The sequence below is a fragment of the Myodes glareolus genome, chromosome 1 (assembly GCF_982192425.1).
Source record: "Myodes glareolus chromosome 1, mMyoGla1.1, whole genome shotgun sequence".
Classification (NCBI taxonomy): domain Eukaryota; kingdom Metazoa; phylum Chordata; class Mammalia; order Rodentia; family Cricetidae; genus Myodes; species Myodes glareolus.
The window spans coordinates 31,896,033-31,903,094 of record NC_142026.1 but is presented as its reverse complement, the minus strand read 5'-3'; positions in this window follow the sequence as shown (position 1 = coordinate 31,903,094).

Genomic DNA, 7,062 nt, shown 5'->3' with positions numbered 1-7,062 from the left:
GCCTCTGGTGCCCTAGGCAAGGGCTCTATCACGGGACTGTACCATAGCCAGCATTTTAAAGCAAGAATCTTCCTGGCCATCTTCTAAAGATAAGTAGAGGGGCATGGCTCAGTGATTAAGAGCACTGACTGCTCTTCCAGAGGACCAGGGTTCGATTCCCAGCACCCACATGGCAGCTCACAACTGTCTGTGACTCCAGTTCCCCGAGATCCAACACCCTCTCACGGACATATATGAAGGTAAAAACACCAATGCATATAAAATAAATAAATTTTAAAAAAATAAATAAAGATAAGTAGAGCGACCCCTTTTCTTTCTAATTATAGCCAAAATGAGGCGCTGTGAGGTGACCCTCAGGAAGGGTTGGGCACACGCTCCTATTGTGACAGTGTGTGAACAGCGTTCGGCCCTAGCAAGCACCTACAATGTGGGAGGTCTCAGTAAAGCCCACCATGAAAGTACAAACAGGGACTGAATAGTACCCACCTGTTGAGGGTGGCCATCACAAAGGAGAGAGCAGGGATGGCCACGGTGGGCAGCCACATGTCGTCACAGTGGCCCTTCCAAAGGGGTGGCAAGACTGCGCTTCCAGCTCCTTTGGATGACCTGGCCTCATGCTGCCCTTGGAGAAGAACAACCGGCCTGTCCAACAAATAGGCGAATAAACACTGCTTCAAGACTGTGTCCCAGACTGATGGCGCTCCACCAGCCCTCCTACGTAGACTTCCAGAAGTCCCCGCACAAGAGATGTTCTGAATGAATGCTATCACTGTACGAGTCCATAACAGCCACTGTGGCTGTTTGGCACTAACTCATCACCACGTAAAATGGAATCCACTCATGGTCTCCCAAAATTTAACAACTGCTAGGAATTTGCTTTGTTTTAGCAAAACAGAACTGACGTGAATTTTTTGATGGCTGTTACAAGAAAGGAAAGGAAGGAGGGCTATCAATCGCTGGAGATAAACTTCCAAAACCGTGCTCCTGTGAGGCTAGGCTGGTTCATCTTGCTTCTTCTCCAACAAATAAAATATGCCCTGTTTTTTCTCCATAAGTTGTCCCTTCTTTTTCTTTGGTGACGGTTTACATTCAGTGTGATTTTTCTGGAGTCTAGAGCATAAAGTCAGTGCTATATGCTTAACTTTGAACTTTTTATTTATTTCAAATGACTTCTGTTATTGTTTAATTATATTATGTGTGTGCCGGTGCCAGTGCAGTGGACCACCGAAGGTGTCCCATCATCTAGAACTGGAGGTACAGTTAGGGGCTACCTGATGTGGGTGCTGAAGATTGAACTTGGATCCCTTGCAAGAACAGTCCGTGATCTCAACTGATGAGCCATCTATCTCTCTAGCGCCTTAACATTTTTTTTAAAAAAAAAAAATAGCGTATTTACTTGGTTTCAAATTCACATGGAAAAGAGCAATCCTTTCACCCACTACTTGTATAAAAAGGAGGGGGAAGGAATATCTTTCTCCCACTTGCATCAAGCGTGCCTGTTTGCTGTTTGCCATCCGTCCACACTGAATTCAGAAACCCACAGGCGAGGCTCTGCACTGCCGTTAGCCCCGAGGAGTGGGCCTCTGCAGATGTAGCCATGCCCTGGACGGAGGGAAAAGATCACAGCTGGATCTCGACACAGTCCAGAACCCGGAACAATTAGTACAGCATCAGGCGCTGTGAGACATGTTCATTGGAAATTCTGGGTGCAGCACTGGGGCACCGTGTGTGTGTGTGTGTGTGTGTGTGTGTGTGTGTGTGTGTGTCGGTTTAATTTGAAGTCAGGTAACCATCATGGCTTCCACGTGATTTGCAGAGAAATGAAAAGCGTGGGCTCTCTGGATCTAAAGCGGCCTGCTAATCTCTGCAAGCGCGTATAATCAAATTTCTAATCTCTGAGTTAGCCCTCAGGCGCCTGCTCAGGTTGCTGAGCTTCAGCAGAGAACACTTACCCGCTCCAGGAAAACGGTTCTACCAGGCTTGGAGAACCATTCAGTTGGCTCCAGCCACCCAGCTTTGCCAGTCCCCCACGGGCACCTAACAAGTGTTCAGCCACTAGAATCTGGGATGCTAAGTGTTCTTTGACTCTGAAAGTCTGCCCTAGACCACGTGATAGTCTGGGAATATTGCCTCTTTTATCCCGTTGTTTCAAAGATAAATTAGGGGTGGAGAGATGACTCAGCGGTCAAGTACATACTGTTCTTGCAGAGGAACCGAGTTCAGTCCCCAGAACCCACGTCTGGCAGCTCACAACTGCCTATAACTCCAAGGGATTCCAGGTTCTCTTCTGAGACTCCAGGACCATCTGTACTCACACATGCACAGACGCCACACTTACACATAATTAAAAATAAAATAAAATTTTAAAGATAATTTATTCCAGCTGGGCGGTGGTGGTGAATGCCTTTAATCCCAGCAGTCTGGAAGCAGAGGCAGGTGGATCTTTGAGTTCGAGGCCTGTCTGGTCTACAGAGAGAAATCCAGAACATCCAGGACTGCATAGAGAAACCCCACCTCGAAAAAAAAAACAAAAATATAAAATAAATAAATAAATACATACATACATACATGAATAAATAAATAAATAAATAAATAAATAAATAAATGTATTCCTTTCAGAAAACCGACCATGTGAAGCCGCAAAGTCCAGGCGTTCCCACTCTACTCGACACTCCATCTTAACGCTGCTACTTAAGCATCGTTTGCCGGCATCAAAATATTCTGAAAACTCTGGGATTTGTCGTAAATGTTCGGGTCTTTCTGTGATGACGCAAACATTCAATCGTTTTAATTGAGTTGCTACAATAAGCCTAAAATGAGTCTTGAGCCCTGTGAAAGATTACAGAGGGGGAGAACGTCCTTCTCGTCGAGTCCTGCAGGTGGCGCCATTAGCAAGCTCTCTCACCCTGGCCCTCCGGCCTGCTCCGCCCACACTGGAGACAGGAAGAAAACACCAAGGGTTTTAGCCCACCTGCTAAAGGGAAGAGAGCACGGGAAAAAAACGATAAATTCATAAAGTACCCTACAGAATCGCGGGGGGTAGTTAAAAAAAACAGTAATTAAAGTATCGATTGTGGAATTGTTTAATTCCTTTGTATTAAACATGCACATTGTACAGGCGAGGTGTTTATAAATAAATATGATTTTCAGCTGACTTTTTTATGGTGCCATAATGACAGCCCGATCCTCATTTGTGTGTTAAACGTGCGCTTTAGCAAAATTATACATATTCACCATTGCAATATAAGTGGCTGGGCTTGCAGCCTCCTGCAATCTCCCAGCCTCGCATTTCTGCAGTCCTAAGACTCTTTGCTTAATCACGCCAATAAAAAGAGTAGATTCCTTTGTAATGCAATTTGTAAGCAATAAACAGGATTGAGAACGCAGTATTGCTGTTGAGTGCGTTTAATGCAGGGTTTTAATTTGGTGTGTAATTATTCATTTGGTAGGCACTTTTTTCCCCCTTCTTCTTCAGATTTCCTCTACCCCTGTTCTGAAGAAAAGTTGGTGAGTCTGAAAAACGGGGTTTCCGTGTCTCTGATGTTAGCCGGAGTTTGGTGCAGTTCTTATGAAGAGAACATTTGTATTAATCTGCTAAAGACAGGAGGTCACATTAACGAGCAATACAGACACATAAAAATGTGATTACGGCTTCTAAACAGAACGCAGTAGGCTTCTAGTTAACACAATGAGATTTCTAGGAAGTGATGCATAAGTTCCTCAAAAATGACACATTTCTCACGTTCTATTCCAATTAAATTACTGAGGCAGCTAACAGCGATGAGCGCAAAACACGAAGATAGAATGAGGGGTTTCTTCTTGTAACTGTATCTCTGTGAAAGTATATTTTTATGAGAAGCAGTTAATATTAAGCTATTATTTTTCAACTGTGCTGGAAGGGATGTCTTGAGCCTTTCTTGTCGCTGGAGAGCCTCCTCCTTTGTCTCCCAGGTTTGCTAATAGGAACAGAGAATAGCTTGGCTGGGTACCGCCCCCACCCCGAGTCCTTGGAGTGAAAGAAACTAGGCTGTCCAGGGGGGTCCCAGTGTCAGTCCCCAGGGCTGTTCAGAGGCCTGTGGCGCTGGGACTCAGGACCCGAGAGCTCCATTCGCTCCCCGCAGCGCCAACTGAGGCTGGGGAAGCAAAGCTTTGCACCCACTCGTGGTCCGCGAACACTCGGGGAGCGCTCTGATCGCGCAATCCAGGCATTGCCTTCCTGAGCACTCCAGACCACCGGGGTCTGGGAGGGTGTCTCCCAAAGCCTGCAGAACCCCTGCCTTAGAGCCTGCGGTGCAAGGGCCAGCCCACCCTCCTGTAGTCACGATCTATGCGGTGGGGTGTCCCAGCTGCGCCCAGGCCTCGGGAACCGGGCGTCGGAAGACAAAAGGACGCGATGCTTGCGACTGCCGAGGATGGCAGCGAGCTTTGCGCTGGGGCTGAGAAGAACTCCGAGCACGGCGGCGGAGCCACCCCAAACCGAAATGCGATTTGAAGTCCTAATGAACTTGATTGCGTGAACATTTATAATCCCCCATGGCCCTAAATGAAATCAGATATAATCAGAAGATACGGGGAAGGGAGTGTTTACAGCCGACGCCGGGCGGCCGCGGGACGGGGAGATGCGGCCCCGGTATTGATGTCGAAAATGATGGATAACGCGGGAATGGCAAATATACTATTTGTCTAATGGCTCGGCAATTAAATTCCCCTGTAAATGACCCATGCCTCATTTCATCCTAATCTATGGAATTTTGATTGAATTCGTCAGCTCTAATTGAAAAATACTGCACTTTAATGCCTGCATTGCAGTTTCGGGACGAGAGTGGTTTTAATGAGACGGTGCCCCTCTGACCCGGGAATATTCCAGACTTTTATTCGGAATTTAAAGCCAGAAGATTGCTCAACTGAGCCCTGTGATTTCCTCTCTGCTATCCACGTCCATCCATCTCCAGATGCGATTTAATAAACGCACTTGAGGATAAATGTGTCCCCGACCCTCACTCCCCTCGTGGCACCCAGAGGGGGAGGCGCCTTCTCCTAGGGATGCGTCCTGGCCAGGGCCAGAGGCCTCACTGGGGGAAGGGAGAGAGCCGCTAATGCTCCCCCAGTCACTCCAACCAGACACAGTGCCTTCTTGAAGCCAAATCCAGGAGCCCTACCTGGAGGAGGAGGTCCCACTGCTAGCGACACGCCCCCCCCCACAGACTAGACCCCAAAGCGCTTTATATGCAAATAGCGAGGCAAAGCCATCCCTGAAAAATTAGCTACTTGCTGAAGCATATTTACTAGATTGAAATGAGTTAAAGAGAAACATTTTACGTCGTGTAAACGAGATAATTGAGCCACATTAAAACTGGGATGTTTGCTCCTTTCTAAAAAAAAAAAAAAGAAAGAAAGAAAGAAAGAAGGAGGAGTGGGGGAGAAGAAGGAAGAAGAAAAGAAAGAAAAAGAAAAGCCGAGGAGGAGAGCAGAGATAAATGTTCACAGATCTAAGTGCCCAGCATGGGGGCCGAGCCCTTCTCCCCTTGACTCCCTGAGGGCTGATTCCCACCGCGGCTGGCAGGGGGCGCAGTCAAGCCAGACTCACGTGGCCACGGAATGACCCAGGGAGGAAAATGGGCGAGGTCATCACGGCTCCTGCCAAGGTCCTCTGGCCTTGTCCCTCGTTCCACTCACGCCCGTTTTCCCTCCTCCCCCCAGGTTTTCGAAACCGGGAGGGTGACATTGAGGTGGTGGCCCTGGGGAGACCGAGTGTGGAGCACAGCAAGAGTCCAAAGAGCACGGGCTGCCCGTCCCCTATCCCTAAGAGGGATGAGTTTGAGGTTTAGCACCGTTAGAGTTTGCAGATCTGTTGTTTTAAACGAATACCAGAACACCTAGAAGCCATTCCCCCGGGAAGGCAGTGACTTGCGCTCAGACGTTGCTAGACTTGGTGACAAGAGCAGACAGCAGGGGCCGCTCCCGGGGCTGGAAAGACCTCAATGCCTGTGTCTCCATCCGAGGATACGCCGGCCCAGGGGCGGAGCTTCGGGGCCTCTCCCCAACCCATCCACCCCCCCATACCCGGCCCCGAGGCGTCGTGGGCAGTTAAAAACCATGCTATATCCTGGACCTTTTGGTGGCATGTGTTCCGTTTTGCAAGGCCTTGAGAAACTGCCCTCCCACTGACTTGGGGAGCACCCAGCACTCTGCAAACCCCATCCTGGCGTAGGACGCTCACCAGCAGCCGCTGTGGCCAGGCTCCTGGCCAACGCGCGGGACAGTCGCAATACAATGCGCAGAACAACCCGTGACCCAACAACTGTACTAATTATCCCCAGCTAGTGACACAATCAGGAGGCTGATGAGAGAGCAAGCCGGAAGTCTGGCCCATTACGCAGGTGGAACGGCAGAGCCTGGGTGAGGTTGGGCCAGGATGGACAGGCCCAGACGATAGACGTTTCTTATCTGATTCCAAGACCTGCCCAGGAGAACCTTACATGGAATTTACGAGGAATTAAAGTGGGTTTTCTACTGGCACATCCAAAATCTGGCGTTTATACGCCTTGTGCAATCACGGAGGGTTTTTGATACAGACCTCCCTTGTGGCCTAGACGTTTCGAATTAAAAGGAAATTGAGATTATTGTTCTTGTCCAGCTGTAGACATAAATGAAGCTGACATCTCTGCCTTTTGTGGTCCCAGGAGAGGGGCGGTCCAGGATTCTTCGGCGTTCTGGAACCTCAAAACCCCAACAGCTCTAAGCAAATGCCATTACTTATGTAGTCCATAGGGGGCGCTCTGCAGAACCAGTGATTCTCCATCAAATGCTTGACTTTGTGAAGCTTTAAATAAAACTACTTGCTGAGCCAGATAGGTGGCTCAATCAGTAAGACGTTTGCAGCCAAGATGGATGGCCGGAGTTCGATTCCCGGTACCTACAGGCAGAGGCCCGATTCCCAAAGTTTGGTCTAAATTCCACACACAAACTAATTAAATAAATGTAAAAGTAACTGCTCGCTGCCCTCTCATTATCACTAAAATCTGTAATACATATTTGTAGATATGAAATAGCCTCAAGATG